Source organism: Emydura macquarii, unplaced genomic scaffold, assembly GCF_026122565.2.
Source record: "Emydura macquarii macquarii isolate MOO-44397 ecotype Brisbane River unplaced genomic scaffold, CSIRO-AGI_Emac_v2 contig_2205, whole genome shotgun sequence".
In the NCBI taxonomy this organism is placed as follows: Eukaryota; Metazoa; Chordata; order Testudines; family Chelidae; genus Emydura; species Emydura macquarii.
The window spans coordinates 32655145-32671506 of record NW_027132342.1 but is presented as its reverse complement, the minus strand read 5'-3'; the positions used below and the strand labels follow the sequence as shown (position 1 = coordinate 32671506).

The 16362-nt window shown below is 39.4% G+C and overlaps 1 long non-coding RNA gene across 1 annotated transcript in view; it reads left to right on the top strand.

The window, feature by feature from the left end:
* The window catches only part of LOC137160547 (uncharacterized), a 76907-nt gene extending 60947 nt beyond the window's left edge, over nucleotides 1-15960 (top strand). The window contains exon 3 of the long non-coding RNA XR_010921917.1: nucleotides 15539-15960. This is a non-coding gene — a long non-coding RNA (uncharacterized lncRNA). The remainder of the gene's footprint in view (nucleotides 1-15538) is intronic.
* The last annotated feature ends 402 nt before the right edge of the window (nucleotides 15961-16362 follow it).

The window sequence follows — 16362 nt, the reverse complement described above, 5'->3', positions numbered from 1 at the left end:
TGAGGTTTGGATACTTCCTCTGTCATTCAGTTCTGTTTGGGCCCTTACTAGACATAGCCATCCATTAAAAGGCTGTGAGGTGCTCAGATACTATATTAATGGGGGCCATAGATAGATGGAAATGAGTAAAACAGGAATAAAATAACAGGGGCCAATATCTCTAGAAGTCTTGTCAACATCTTGTGATTGGCACACCTTAAATCTAAAAGTAAATAAATATTCAGGTTTTGGAAAATCTTCTTTATCTCAACAAGAAAAACAAATACCCTTTCTTCATTTAAAGAAAAAACATTTGCAAACAGAACAGACAACATAATTACATGGAAAGGAGGAGATTGAAATGTCTGGAATTAATTTTAGTGTTTCTCAAAAGATCTGTTCTGCATGACCTCCTTCCATCTCTTTGCCTGTGCAACCTCCTTCAGCGGTCTTTTTTTCCTTCTCCCAATCTCTCCATGGGTGTTAGTTCTGCTGAGCATTTGGGGATTAATTCAGCCTGTGAAAACATATCACAGCAAGAGGACTTTATCCTCTGGAGTCTATCTCCTCTGCTGCTGAGGCCCACATGTTTCAGTTTTGCTTACAGTTTGAATTACATCTTTAAAAAATAGCACAAACTAAAGTCCTTTTCCCCCTACTGATAAAACTGAGGGGGGAGGGGGGGAAGAGGAAGGGAATCTCCAGTTTCACATGATGTGCTCTGTTCTTTAAGTGGCTTTTTGATTTGTTGGATGCTTCCACAAATTTGTAGCAGTCAATAAAATAACATTTGACTTTAAACTCCAATTTATTTGGAAAGCACCATGCATACTTAAGGCACTGTATAAATAATAAATACAAATAATTATAGAACTAAGAAGAAATAATATTCAGTCATGGGACAAACTAAACTGCAAGTATTTTCTTACAGTTTGTTTTGATTTTAGTTTCTGTCACTAAGAGTGAAAAGCCTGAAGGAGGAAAAAAGGGATACATTTTGAACAGTGCATAGTATTCAGTGGATCCCATTGTTCTCAGTGGGTGCTACTCTGAAAAGCCTGGTCACTGTTGGGTACTGAGATGCTGTCTATATAACAATAAAATGGTGGAACTCTCAAAAGGACCTATGAGATTTAGGCCCTGCAGATTATGGGAGTTGGGCACCCATCTCCCTTAGGCACTTTTGAAAATCCCACCACAAATGAATTAAGGGTCAGACTGTGCCTGGCTCATAAGCAGCTGTGCTGTATGTGTGGGAAATAAGAGCCTCTCCCCTTAGCCTTTTGTTACATCCAAAGGTGCCAGACAGAACTGGAGGCCCTCTGCTGCTTGGTTCCTTCCTGCCACAATGGTGATAGGAGGTGCATGAATGAGGAGTACACTCACGGATCCCCTTCCTATACCCCAGTGAGCAGGACTGGCTGCCCCCACAGGAGACAAGAGTAATAAGCTGCACCCCACAAAGGGATGTGTGAGAGTGAGCGCACAGTTTCTGAGTGCTTCTGAGTTCTGTGAGGCATTCCATCTCTCTGCCATTCTTACTATGGCCTGAACATAAAAAACCCAATCTAACCCTTAATTTTCTAATCCTGATGATTCACTTCTGTGGTGGAGTTTCTGAACAGAGGTCACAAGATAATGGAGCACAGTATGTTTTTCTCTCTGCCTATTTTATAGCTTGAATTAGCATGCACCCCATATGAAAAATCTATTAGGATCTACATTATCATTCAATTTTGCTTAGGTATTTTCAGCGCATATTTGGCAAAGCACATTGCAGAAAATGTGTAAAAATCATGTGACACCTCTTAAACATTTCCACAAAGAGTATTCCAGACTGCAGTGCATTTGCTTACAAATTTGCCCTGAGTGAGTGTGAAGAGAGAGAAGTAAGGCAAAGAGCATTCCACTCACTGCCTTATGTGTGTGGCTCTCGCACGGCAAAGCTAGAGAGAATGTGCTTTCAAAAACCCAGGTGGTAAGCTCATTAAGAGCAAACCTAGAAGCAGCTAGGAACAAAAATGTGGGGAAATGAAGGCACCAAGAAACCACTCTAATGCCTGGAACTAAAGAGGGAATGCTGTAGGTAGACTGAACCATGTCCCTACACTAGTGTGCAAAGATGGGGTGCAGGAGCAATCTCAGTGAGAATTATGAATTCTATTCTTGGATCATTCCCATCCCAAAAAGGGTCCTGAGTGCTGCAGGCAGACTGAGAATATAGTTATGGTCCCACTGTTTACCAACAGAAATAATAATAATAGTTTAAATGTGAGCAAAATGATGCCATCTCCTTCACCAGTCTCAGAGATTAACTTTGGCTCTCCCTATTGTCGTTCAGGCTGCAAATACCCAGCTAGAGAATCAGGCTGGAAATCAGAGTTCTTTGTGAGAGATTTGTTTAGGTGAGAAATAGCATGAGGAGAAAGGGCATTTCTTACTGTTCCACATTCATCCAGGAAATGTAGGGAAGGGACAAAAAAGAAAATAAAAATAGGTCTGAATCTATAAGCATGAGATCTTTGTTTTATTTGGGAGATGGACAGAGCTCCAGGACAGTTTTTGTTTCAGCTGTGTCAGTTTGCTTGACCCGAATCTGAACAAATGTGTCTGTGAATTGTGTCTCCACACCATTGTTTGTATTATTGTAGCACCTAGGAACCCCCATCATGGACCAGGACTCCACTGTGGTAGGTGCTGTACAAATGCAGAAGAAAAAGATTGTCCCTATCCCAGAGAGTTTACCACTAGTGTGTGGTGGGTAAGTGATATCAAGTATTGGCTAATACAGCAGCAATGGCTATCAACAGTGTGTGCCACAGTGGATTTAACTGTCAGTTGTTCATTTAACCATAGCTGTCAAATGGTGTTTCTAAATGAGTTTTGTCCCTCATCAGTTATTGTGATGAGATATTCACCCCACATGTGCTCTGAGAGGATTAATGCAGACTGAGAAGGGAGCTAATTAATGCAATAGGCCACAGATGAGGGGAATTAGGTGACTAAGTAATCCCCTGACTCAGTGAGGGAGCTAAGGAGGAGCAAAGTGGGCTGGATTTATAAATAAATGAAACTGGAAGCAGAGGGGGCTGCTGGGAAAGTCTCCAGTCATTCCCTGGGAGAAAGGAGGCATGTCTGGGCTGGTAAACCCAGAGAGTGGGGGAAATCATGAAAGTAGGATAGGGCTGAGGGAAAGGCAGTAAAGGTCTAAAAGATCAGAGGCCTTGACTGCTAGCTACAGGATCCCTGCCGAGCCGAAACCTGGAGTAGAGGGCAGGCCTGGATTTCCCTGGCAACCACTGAGGGAGTGGTGCTATGTGTTTGTTTGTTTTTGATGAATTTATTTGAGATAGGTATAAACATATTTCCAAAAGAAAGCAGCTGTGTGCAGAAATGATCTGACTATTGCTGTATGCCAGTGATTCTCAACCCATGGCCTGCGGGCTGCTTCTGGCCCATTTGGCACACAGCTGTAGGCCATGTGACATCCTCAAGGCCATACAGGTAATATATATTTTGTGTGGATGTGGCCCACATAACACAGAGAGCTGCATATGCAGTCCACAATGGTAAATAGGTTGAGAACCATTGCTCTCTGCAGTGTTGTAGCCCTGTTGGTCCCAGGATATTATTAGAGAGACAAAGAGGTTGAGGTCATATATTTTATTGGATCAGCTTCTGTTGCTGAGAGAAACATGCTTCTGAGCTTACACAGAACTCTTCTTCAGGTCTGGGGGATGTACTCAGGACAAATGTACACTTAAAACACCACATCAGCAGAAAATGGGGGAGGAGGTGGAGGCAATTGGTGGGGGGTTGTTAGTGGGTTATAAATTGCTGTAATTAGAGACTTTGGATTTAAGCATAGACTTGCCCTGAGTATACTTCCCAGGCCTGAAGAGGAGCTCTGTGTAAACTCAGAAGCTTGCCTCTCTTACCAACAGAGGTTGATCCAAAAAAGCATTAGCTCACCCACCTTGTCTCTCTAGCCTTAAAATGGTCATTTCAAGTAATTTCATTGCCATGTCAGTTAATCACAGTGTTCAGTGCAGAAAAATATCAAAGTCAACACTGTCAAAGTATTAGTTTCAGAAATGCAAATCTGAATGGTGGTTGTGTTTTGGGGATTTTTTGTGGGTGGGAGAGGGTTGCTACATGGAACAATATCCACTGGACAACACAAGAAGTTTACCAATCTCATTTAAATTTTAATACACATTGAAAAATAGGGAACTAATCCAATGACCCTATTAAGTACCATTTAACTTTAACCAAAGACTTTAGGATTTTTAGGTCAGATTGTAGATTCCTGAAGATGAAACATCACTATTTAAATCACCAAGCCAGATTTCCTCAGATAAAATTGATTATAAATACATATACAAATGATTAATTAATAAAATCCAATTCCCAAAATAAAGCAAACTGATCCTTACATCTGCACCTATTTAGTTAGCCTATTTGTAAACATTTATGATACAGATAATTAATAAAGTATAAATGTTGTGTAATGATTGTAGTGGAAAGGTCAAGGTGTGACTATCTTATGTTTGTGTGTACCCTTATGTTTGCCCCTTTTACAAGATTATGATACATTTTGTACAAAGTATGTCTTGAGGCATCATTTAAAAACTCATAATTTGCTTATCATCATTATCCTGGTGTGAGTGGCAACACTATGTAAAATTATAGGATTCTACTGCATGATGTTCCTAAGACATGTTCCAAGTTTGGAGAGCAGTCACAAACCATTTCCCCAGCAGAAAAAGGCTAGCTGATGTCTCAGCCAGGTTTCCACGAAATCGAAAGGACTATCACCTGGTTAAGTGGCCATTCTTTGGCAGGAAGACAAAAGGCATGTCTATACTGACGGTGGCAAAATCGCCACCGCCAGAACAGTCTTTCTGCATCGATTGAGTGGTCAGTGTAGACCTGCTCAATCGATTAGGAAGTCGACTGAGTAAAACCACCTCCTCAAGTAGCGTAGAGCTGCGTCAACGGGAACACTGTTCCCATTGGCGCAGCGCAGTGAAGACACCGCGCAGAAGGTGAAGCAGAGCAGTCCACATGAGTTACGCAGGCTACTCTGTGTAGTTTGTGTAACTCCCATCGACTGCTGCTGAATCTCCAGATAAGTGTGGACCAGGGCAAAGAAAGAGCTAAGGGCTCCTGTTGACACACACTTTCTGTCTCTTCTGTCAGCTGGAGATGATTGTCAAGGAAAAGAAAGAACTATAAAAAGGGAGAGCAGAACTCGAAGGACAAAGGAAGCAGCATTGGACTGGGGAGGGATCCTGATGGAAAGAAATTCAGCCAGTAAGACTGCTGAGTGAGAGAGACCTTTGCTTTGAATTTACTTTAGTTTAAGTTAAGCATTAGTTGCATTTTACTTTTATTTCCTTGAAACCAATTCTGACTTTTATGCCTCATTACTTGTAGTCACTTAAAATCTATCTTTCTGTAGTTAATAAACTTGTGTTACACTCGTTCATATAAATCAGTATTTGGATTGAAATGTTTGGAAAAATCATTTGGGATAACAGGATTTATGCATATCATTTTCTATTAATAAAATGATGGACTTTATATGAGCTTGTCCAGGAGAGAGCTGGAAAGTACAAGATGCACATTTCTGGGGAAAGTCTGGGACTGGAAATTTGCTGTTGTTGCTCTGCAGTATGATTCATGAATGGCTGGCTAGAGCACTTACTCCCAGTTATAGTGTATAACTTACATACTGGAGGCTGTGTGTGAGCAGACCCAGGGTGGTAACTCTCACGGCAAAGAAGTGTAGAAGGCACTCCAGGATGGAGAACTGAGAGGATACAGCTGTTCACCAGTCCAGAGTCAGACAAGGTATGGGGTCAAATTGTTCCTGGTGTAACTTCATTGACTCCAATGGATCCCAGGGATGAATCTGGCTCGTGATGTGCAAAGGTCTAGCAAAAACTGATAACCATGAATAATCTACAATAATATTGTAATCATCGAGCATTTGAAAGTGCTGGATTAGTATTTTCTCATTTTTTATTTAGCTCTGCAAACGTTTTCACATGAATGCATATGTGCAGGAGCGTTTGCGGGACTGGGCTTACAGTCTGCAACTATCTGTGTAATTAAACTCTGGATAATGTTAGACTTCAAACACTTTTTGTTGTAATTTGAAATCAGATGTACTTAGCATCTTAAGCATGAGCTACATAGTTTCAAATGAGGATAGCAGGTCGGTCCTGCTTGCATTAGAGTGAAAGTGGAATTTTGCCACTGACTTCAATGGGAGCAGGGAAAGGAATGGGGGGACAGCATCAGGGGAAGGATATTGGGGGAAGGTGGATGGTGTACATAGTAGGTGGAATGAGGGAACTGAGCACTAATGAGAGGCGATAATGATAGAGGGATTTATCTTGTCATGTCTTTTTTTGTGACTTAGGGCTGGATCCAAAGCCATTCTGGAGTCAATGAAAAAATTCCATTGATTTTAGTGAGCTTTGGATCAGGTTCATGAGGAACATAGAATAAAAATAGTCAATATCCAAAAATAATAGAAACTGGTGCAAAACTGACTTCTTGCAGGGTGAGAACCCTCAGCTGTGACTTATATCTTCTATAGCAGTGGTTTTCAACCTGTGATCCACGGACCCCTGTGGGTCCACAGGCTGCCTAAGATTTCCAAAGGGGAAATTTGAAATTATTTAGGGTCTGCAAATGAAAAAAGAAAGGTTGAATCCCACAGTTCTACCACATTTCCTTCCTTATTTGTTGTTGCATCTGCCAGATTTTATTAGGATTATAGGCTTGGATTCCAAGGAGAAAAAATAATCGGACAGATTTTGCCCTCCTTCTTCTTTATTAGTGTTTCTCAGCAGCACTAATATGACAAAGTGCTACATATTATGCAAATATGCCCATTAATTTTCATAGTCTCTTCACAGTTTACAGACTCTTCTGAATCCTCTGCTGACTTATTCACTGAGTAACTCACTCAAATAATAATTCATTAGCCAGATGAAAATTTATGGTGGCATTCAAAGCAACTCTATATAGCTAACCTCATACACACAAAGTATAAAAGTACATATATATGCACAGTACATATCTATTATGTATATATTTAAATTTGAATTGAATCTGTGGGTGCTTAGCACTGTGAAAATCAGGCCCCTTATTTAGATTCCTAAATGCTTAATTTTAAGGCATCAAATTTTGGATTAACTCTTTTATAGATTGTTTCATCTTGGCTCCCTATAAATAGCTCCAAAATAAATTCTTCTTCAGCACTGTTGATTATAGTCATCCATCTTCTGTATTCTTATTGATCTAAAGCATCACATTCCAAATAACTTCAGTTACATAGGGAATTAAATGAATTATTTAGAGATGATCTATCAATTGTATATTTGTTTCATATCTATAAAGTAGTTTACATCTACAGATTGGACGGAGCATTGTCATTAGAAGAATGACCATTTAAAACTGCAGAAGAAATATAATTAGACAGACTGCAGTTACCAAACTAGAATTTGGCAATGTTAAATGTCCTTGCCCTTAGAAAAAGTGTCATGAGATTATTAAAGTCTTAACATGTTCAGGAGCTCTGTCTTATGTATCATCAGAGAGACAGTATACTTTATCACTATACTATCCCATGATAATATTACCTGTGGGATAAATGGTAACCCTTGTTATGGCTGCTTTGAATATAAAGGAGTCTGTGGCTTCTGGGTGGCACAGATGTGGCTAGTTAGACCTCTGCCACCCTCTCCTTGCCTCACCTCACTCCCCCAGCAGAGGGACATGTCAAAGGCATGACTGGGAGAAATGTACATGGCCAGAATAGTGCTGCATTCTGATTAGCATCTAGTTAGAGCCAGGCACAGTTTAGAGCAGCCCTGAGGCTGCTTTAGGTTGTGTATGAATCAGAACAGCTCCTAGCTGCCCCAGGAGCCAAAAAGACAGAAATGTAGTGTAAAACCAATTTTGCCCCACCCATCCAGCTGCACTGAGTGGAGTCCAGCGCACATGAGGAACCATCCTTCTATATGAAACATATGATGTCAATTACTTTTTCGTTGATATTCATCTCTAATCTCCATACATACTAAAAGTGAATTAATACGATGAACATGAAGTTGCAATGTTAGATTCTTGCTGTTACTTTGTAGATCACATTCCAATTTGCAACAGCTTTGACTCTATATTGATATCTGCTTGAGACGCCAAAGAATTAACAGTAGAAATGGAAATTCCCTAGTATATTCCAGTGGGGCCGGAAAACTGATTGCTGTGTTTACCTCATGTGGAAGGCATTCTCATACCACAGTGAATTGGTACCTTATAAAGAAACATGGATTGATGGATAGTTATGAATTCCTTACATAGGCTTCAATGAATGATGGCAGGGAATAACCAAGAATGGAATCCTTATTTACTTTGTATATATGCAAAATAAATTGGTATAACATTTTAAATCTTTTTTTTAAAGAAACATGTCCCATATACAAAACGTCAGAGAGGAAAATTAGACTAGATAAGGGAATCTTTAATTTTAAAGAACAACTTTGCCTCCTAGTTCTGGAAAGAATTGTGGAGGTAATGTGAAAGTTTAATCAGCGCTGTGTTGCATTTCAGGAATGTACTTTAATTTTGCACAAACAAGAAAAGGTTTCAGGGCTTTCAGGCAGCACGAACCATGTCACCTGTACTTTCACTCTCAGCTTCTTTCAGATTTCTACTTCTGGGAGAGGGGAAAAAAATCTACACAGCCATGATCCAGAAGGATATTTCTATATAATGCTTATCAATTTTCTCAGCAGGGGCCTAACAGAAAATGTAGTTGAACAATAGCTTAAGGAAGTAATTTTAAAAACAAGCCTTCCCATAACTGATACAGCTCCAGGGAAAGAAAAAAAGCTCGACAAGACTGTAATGTACACCTTTCAATGATAAGTAAAGAAAGATATATCCAAAGGTTTTTATTTTTTGTCTTGGAAAGTATTGTCTGATCTCTTCCAGGTTTAAGTCAAGTTTTGTTCAAAGAAGGGGTGCAAAAAGAATTAAACATTTTTAAAATACCTTTTCTTTAACAACATGCTTAATCATCCTATAGATGAAATATCAGTCTCTGGTGGAATAGAGATTGTTAATAATATCACTTATATGTTGGAGCAATGGGTCATAGCAAACCTCCTAAGAATTCAAGGATTATTTTTCATGATGTTAGTTGGGGGAATTCAGGGGTGAAATTCTAGTGCTACTGAAGTAAATGGGAGTTTTGCTATTGACTTAAATGAGGTCATGACTTCAGCCCAAGTGTTTGCACCATGAGTAAGAGACAGTTGCTGTGAAACATTGTGATTGGGTTCAAAAAAGGGAAACACTGAGGGGAATGTAAGATCAATCTAATGCAAGGTGTTTAATTCTGATGAATGTACTACTCTCATTTCGGAGAACTTGTAGTGCTTTTCTTTCAAAATTGGTCTCTGCTTGTAGAAAATAAGATAACATTTCTCACTCCTCTGATGTGTTTAAAGCCACTTCATTGTCACACCATATTCAGTATTATAATAATTTTAAATACATTTCAGAGTAACAAAGAATCATAAAAGTACCAGAACATTAAATATAACCACCCTCCATTTGTGTGGAGGTGTTTTGACCCAACTGGCACTGAGGTCTTGATGCTCCCATCCTTTTGCAATGTTACAGGAAAGCAAGAAGAAGACATTAAGAGAAATCAGCAGCTCAGTGACATAGTCCACAATTCAAGAAGGATGTTGATAAACTGGAGAGGCTTCAGAGAAGAGTAACAAGAAAGATTAAATGATTAGAAAACATGCCTTATAATGATAGATTCACGGAGCTCAGTCTATTTAGCTTAACAAAGAGAATCATAGAAGATTAGAGTTTGAAGGGACCTCAGGAGGTCATCTAGTCCAACCCCCTGCTCAAAGCAGGACCAACCTCAACTAAATCATCTCAACCAGGGCTTTGTCAAACAGGGCCTTAAAAACTCATAAGGGTGGAGATTCCACCACCTTCCTAGGTAACCCATTCCAGTTCTTCAACACTCACCTAGTAAAAAAGTATTTCCTAATATCTGACCTAGACCTCTCCCACTGCAACTTGAGACCATTGCTTCTTGTTCTATCATCTGCCACCACTGAGAACAGCCTAGTTCCATCCTCTTTGGAACCCCCCTTCAGGTAGTTGAAGGCTACTATCAATTCCCCCCCCCATTCTTCTCTTCTGCAGACTAAATGAGCCCAGTTCCCTCAGCCTCTCCTCATAAATCATGTGTCTCAGCTCCCTAATCATTTTTGTTGTCCTCCACTGGACTCTCTCCAATTTGTCCACATCTTTCCTATAGTGGGAGGTCCAAAACTGGACACAGTACTCCAAATGTGTCTTCGCTAGTGCCAAATAGAGGGTAATAATCACTTCCGTCAATCTGCTGGCAATGCTCCTACTAAGGCAGCCCAATATGCTGTTAGCCTTTTGGCAATAAGGGCACACTGTTGACTCATATCCAGTTTCTTGTACAGCCTAACCCCCAGGTCTTTTTTTTTGCAGAACTGCTGCTTAACCATTCAGTCCTTAGTCTGTAGCTGTGCATAGGATTCTTCGGTCCTAAGTGCAAGACTCCGCACTTGTCCTTATTGAACCTCGTCAGATTTCTTTTGGCCCAATCCTCTAAGTTGTCTAGGTGACTCTGTATCCTATCCAACCCTCCAGTGTATCTACCACTCCCCACATCATTCAGATCATTAATGAAGATGTTGAACAAAACTGGCCCCAGGACTGACCCATGGGTCACTCCACTTGATACTGCCTGCCAGTTAGACATTGAGTCATTGATCACTCCCCATTGAGCCTGATAATCCAGCCAGCTTTCTATCCATTTTATAGTCCATTCATCCAACCCATACTTCTTTAACTTGAGGGAAAGAATACTGTGGGAGACCGTATCAAAAGCTTTGCTTAAGTCAAGGTATATCACATCCGCTGCTTTCCCCACATCCAAAGAGCCAATCATCTCATCATAGAGGCAATCAAGTTGGTCAGGCAGGACCTGGTGAATCCATGTTAACTGTTCCTGATTACTTTCCTCTCTTTTAAGTGCTTCAAAATGGATACCTTGGGGATCTGCTCCATGAATTTTCCAATGAAGGTGAAGGGGTGACTGGATTACAGCCTATAAGTACCTACATAGGGAACAAATGGGTGCTTCAATCTAGTAGAGAAAGGTGTGACACAATCCAACAGCTGGATGCTGATGCTAGACAAATTCAAACTGGAAGTAAGGCATACATTTTAACAAGATAATTAATCATTGGAACAATTTACCCAAGGTCGTGGTATTCTCCATTTCTGGCAATTTTTAAATCAAGATTGGATGTTTTTCTAAAAGATATGCTCTATAAATTATTTTTGGGGATGTTCTATGGTCTGTATTATACAGGATGTCAGACTAGATCACAATGATCCCATCTGGCCATGGAATCTATAATGCCCCCTTTCTCTGAGCCTGCAGAAACCCCTCCTTTACTACTGTGTGGTGCTCTGGTTCTGTGATTGGGATACGCTGCGTTGGTGTTTGGAGTGATTATGGCTGGGGGGAATATCTACTGTCTGTGGCATGCTTCCAGCAAATACTTGAGCAGCTTCACTCCCTCTTTTAGCCCACTCTATGGTTTGATTTAGGTACCTAACTTTAAGCATCCACATTTGAAAATCTGGCCCATCCACAGTAATAGCCTAGAAAACAGGTATATATATGCCTGTTTGGGACAAAGAGAAACAGTAGCAATAATAATTAACAAGAAAAAAGAAAAAGGGCATTTTCTTCCCCCATCACAACCACCATCCTGAGTCTTTCTTTATGTCAGAGAATTCTATTAAAGTAACAGTGATGTCTTTACACTTCCAAACTTATCTTGAGCCAGTATTCAGTCTGTGTTCTCATTCAGTAGTTGAGTTTTCAGAGTTCTGGTCATCCGATGGACATTTTACTTTAATTCTTTTTAGTGATCTCAAAAGTTGACATGAAAACTAAGACTATAAGGGAGGGATCCACAAAAATACCAAGATGTCTATACCTCAAACTTAGATGCTTAAATCCAAGCTTTGATTTCACTGTCATCCATAAAACTCTTGCCTAACCTTACCTAAACTCACTAAATCTTTCAGGGTAAAAGTTCCGTTGGTACCTATATATCTGCCTCTGGTCATGCACTCTTCTACCTCCTTCTAGGTGTCCAGATGCCTATCTCCCACTTACACCCCAAAATGATTCATGAACCAGGAAAAGACAGATCTTGAGCTGCCTAAATCACATGCCGGGGAATGATCTGGTATGTGTGTTCAGAGGACACCTACCACATCGGGTCCTATTTAAAATCCAGCTGGAGGAGGCAAGGGTGCCTTTCACCTTATAGCTATTAGCCCAGTGGTTAAGACTACTTACTTGGGATGTGAGAGACCCAAGTTCAACTCCCATTTCTCTGCTACAGGGGGCGAAAGAATTTGAGAAGGGGGGTCTCCCACCTCTCAGGAGAGTTCTCTAACCAAATGATATTCTTATCATTGGGTCCTCCACTGGGGGAGATTCCTATTACAACAACTGTACGGCGCAGCAAAGGCAAACATGGGCTGTAAACTAGGAGAGAAAATGACTAATTTTGACTATTCCTGGCTTCTGGAATGCCCCTTTGGGCTATGGGCAACCAGGCATAAGTAGATCTGAGCCTACTCTGAATTACACCAGGGCCTCAAACATCCAACAGCCAGTCCCTGAATTAGACAGCCTTAATAGTGGAATGAAGCCATCTTTACCCTTTATCCATTCCCCTGCTCCCATGCTGAGTGCAGTTTTAGATGTATCAAAGACTCTAGATGATAAAATGTGCTGTAATTTTAAAAAGGAAATGTTCATTATGTTAATATGCAAATCTTAATTATTAAACTCAGGACCCATGATTATCACAAAAGTGAATTTGATTCTTAAAAACTCACTGGACTTTACAAATTGTCTGTCTGTGTTCAGAGAAAATGCCATCTGCTTGACATATTTCTTGCTTGTCATATAGCTGCAAGACATTTAATGAAAACTGGAAAGGTGGTCTGGTAAATGCAAAGTACGGTATACAGAAAACTGGCTCTCTTTTATCATCTGCAATGATCACCACCAGATGACAATAAGTCATTGTATTGTCTTCATTTGCTTTTTACACAGATACATGCACGCACACACACCCCAGCATGTGACTTAAGTCAGAAAGATCAGGAATATGACAATGTCAAACTGTTTTGAATTCTTAACATTTAATAAGCAGTCAGCCAGAACACACTACTTTATGTGTATGTGTTGGGTTGGGGGGGGGGCTGATATTCAGAGATGTCCTTCATTTTAGATGTCAGTATAATTCCATCCCAGACAAGCCATATACATCAGAAACGCTGTGTTAAGAAATTTGGTCTGAGTAAAGAAACATTATGAGCCTGAACCAAAGTCCAGTGAAGTCAATGGGGGAAGACTCCCTTTAATTTCAATGGGCTTTGGATCAGATCCAGAATACTTTGTGTAACTACAACTGAGTAAAGACTAAAATGTTTTTTTGGAAAAGTAGGTATCTGACTTCATACTGGTAATAAGTGGTTACGTTATTAACCTATAGATAATTTATAGAGATGGGCTAACTTTTGCTATAAACAAAGAACCAGCTGAGGAAGAAATTAACAATGGTTTGTTAATGGTTTACAATATTTTGTGTAGATATCTAGCTTGTGACTATGGGGCATGTAGCATACAAGACGGCCCTGTCCTTGTATGATTGTATCTGGTAAACTTGTTTGCTCTTTTCCATTATTTATCTTGTTTAATAACTCTGAGGTATAATTCTTTGTTGAGACTGATTTGACAGATTTTCTAAATGTGTTCAGAAGCAACAGTACTTTACAATGACTGCTGAACTGTGGATACACAAAATTACTGTGTTACCTGCTAGTATGTTATCAAGGGAGATAGAGAGGTGTAGATATGGAAGGATAAAAGCATTCATGGTACTATAGTTTATATAATCAGGGATAATGAGGGAGTAATGTTAATAGAGTTTCACCCATTTTGCGCTGTTTCTTTACAATAAAAAATAGAATTTATATTGTGTTCTGCTGTACCCTGTATTAATCATCTAGGGTGAAATTCACACCAGTGCAGATGTGTGCACAGGTGTGAAGTCATCTGCCTATGATTTAAGTGTTGTATGGATCTTATACAGGTCCTCTGTATAGGGTTGAATTTCATCGCTAATGAATATTTCAATAGCAGAAAGGAAATCTGCTGTTTTGGGCCTCTTGACATTGTTTGCCAAGTATGCACCAGAAAACCTTGCATTGCATTATCTGTGAGTTAAAAATAGGTGTCCGTGAACCACATATTTCAAACTGCGTCATGCAGATTTCTTTGGGGTTATCAACACCTATGTCTTCCATATAAAAAATGGGGAATAATGTACATAGCTTTCACTGACAATATAAGAAATCATATATACCAGACACAGTACCACCATGATGATGATGTACCTTGACTGTCTAAGAATCTACCTATTTATGTGTTTTTTATTTTGGGTATTTTGCAGGTGAGGGGAAGAGTGAGATTTTGTTGATGGGGAGGAGGAGTATTGCCATGACAGAATTATAGGAACATGTTACTTGTCATGTTTTCTCCCATGTAACTAATGAAAACAAATAATGTTGTATTTGTCCAGGAAGCACTCCCAATTTTCACTAATTCCATTGTGCCTAGTTAGTTAGCATATTGAAAAACCTCATTAAAATGAACCTTGCTATAGTTAAGCACCTGAGAGAATGAAAAATAACGTCCAAATCCCATTCATCTGGGACATTATTTTTATTGTAAATTTCATGATATGACAGCCCCATTGAGAAGCAACATCCTGTTTAAAGGAATCCTGGGGGTAGCATTAGTGATACTGTAGTGGAATTTAACAGCTGCTTATAATGAAACATCAGGCAGTACTACACTTTATGCTATGATTGCATTTAAACTGCAAAACATTTATATTTACCCTTTCTCAAGGAAACCAAATTACAACCTTGATTTTTAATGAGCTACTCAGAGAGAGCATTTAATAAATATTCAGTTTGTCACAGAAGATCAGTAAATGGATAATAGTCTTTTTCCTCTAGGTCACCACTGAAATTGGTTCAGGTTGGTACAAACTGAAAGTCATTCCCATCTGATGGCTGTTTGGTATCCTTTGGGAAATAACGTGATGGTCTCAGTCCAAGTCCTACTGGACAGATGTTCTGACCATAAATCTAACACAACAACTGGAACTTGCTGACTGTTTCAGCAGAAGCAAATAAAAAGAAACTACCTGTTCTCTCCCACAAACGGTGCCTCTAGGCCAAGGTGGGAGTATATTGGTGGGTTATTGTGACAAAGGTCAAATCACTAAAGGGTTCAACCTTGCCCAAGAGCCTACTCTTTTCTTGCTCTACCTTTTATTTCTTATGGATTTAATTTTTCTTCATCCATTAGGAAGACGAGTGAATAGAAAATCAAGTCACTCTGTGGAAGACAAGAGGACAGTTCATTCTGAGAAGAATGAGAAAGGAAGAGAGGAAAAAGAAGAAAATAGAACCTTTCCTGTCATAAAACAAGACTCTTAAGTTCTTCCTTTTCCTTTCTTTTATGTATTTCGTTGACTTTAATTAAGCTTTCCCTATAAGTGTATGAGATTGGTGATTTTATTTTAAATAAGAAGTGTGCTCATCAGGTGATTTATCCAAGCTCCTACATTTCCATGTGATGCTCAAATTTCATTTTCAAAGGGTTTCCATCTGCCATACAACATGTGCCTTATTAGATTTCAAATTAAAATGTATAATTACCAAGAACAAGCTGCACTGCAATCTGTTCTTTCCCTTATTATGTAGAGCAGACCCAATACTGACATTAAAAGGCACAGAAGTATTGGAAGTTATTCATTCAATTGTATTTAATATACACCAACATTTAAATGCACTTGTTGTTAACCCTGACCCTGTTTATATTGAGCCAAAAATTCCCATCTCATGCTGTTTTGAATACTTTCTGTCAGTAATTTTTATAATGTTTCAAAGGAATTAGTTTCTGACTCCCTGCTTCATCAAAACTGTGGGACATTGGCTCAAATACAGCATCACTCTAGTTCTCATCTGGCAGACCACTACATGATCAAAACAAATGCTTTCTAAGTGATTTTGTCTGCTGAGATAAAACAAAATTCCCATTCTACTTATTAGCATGAAAAAGTATAGTTTGTTTACTGTACCATCTTAAATGTTTGTACTTGCATGGGAATTGCATGATTGGTATATATC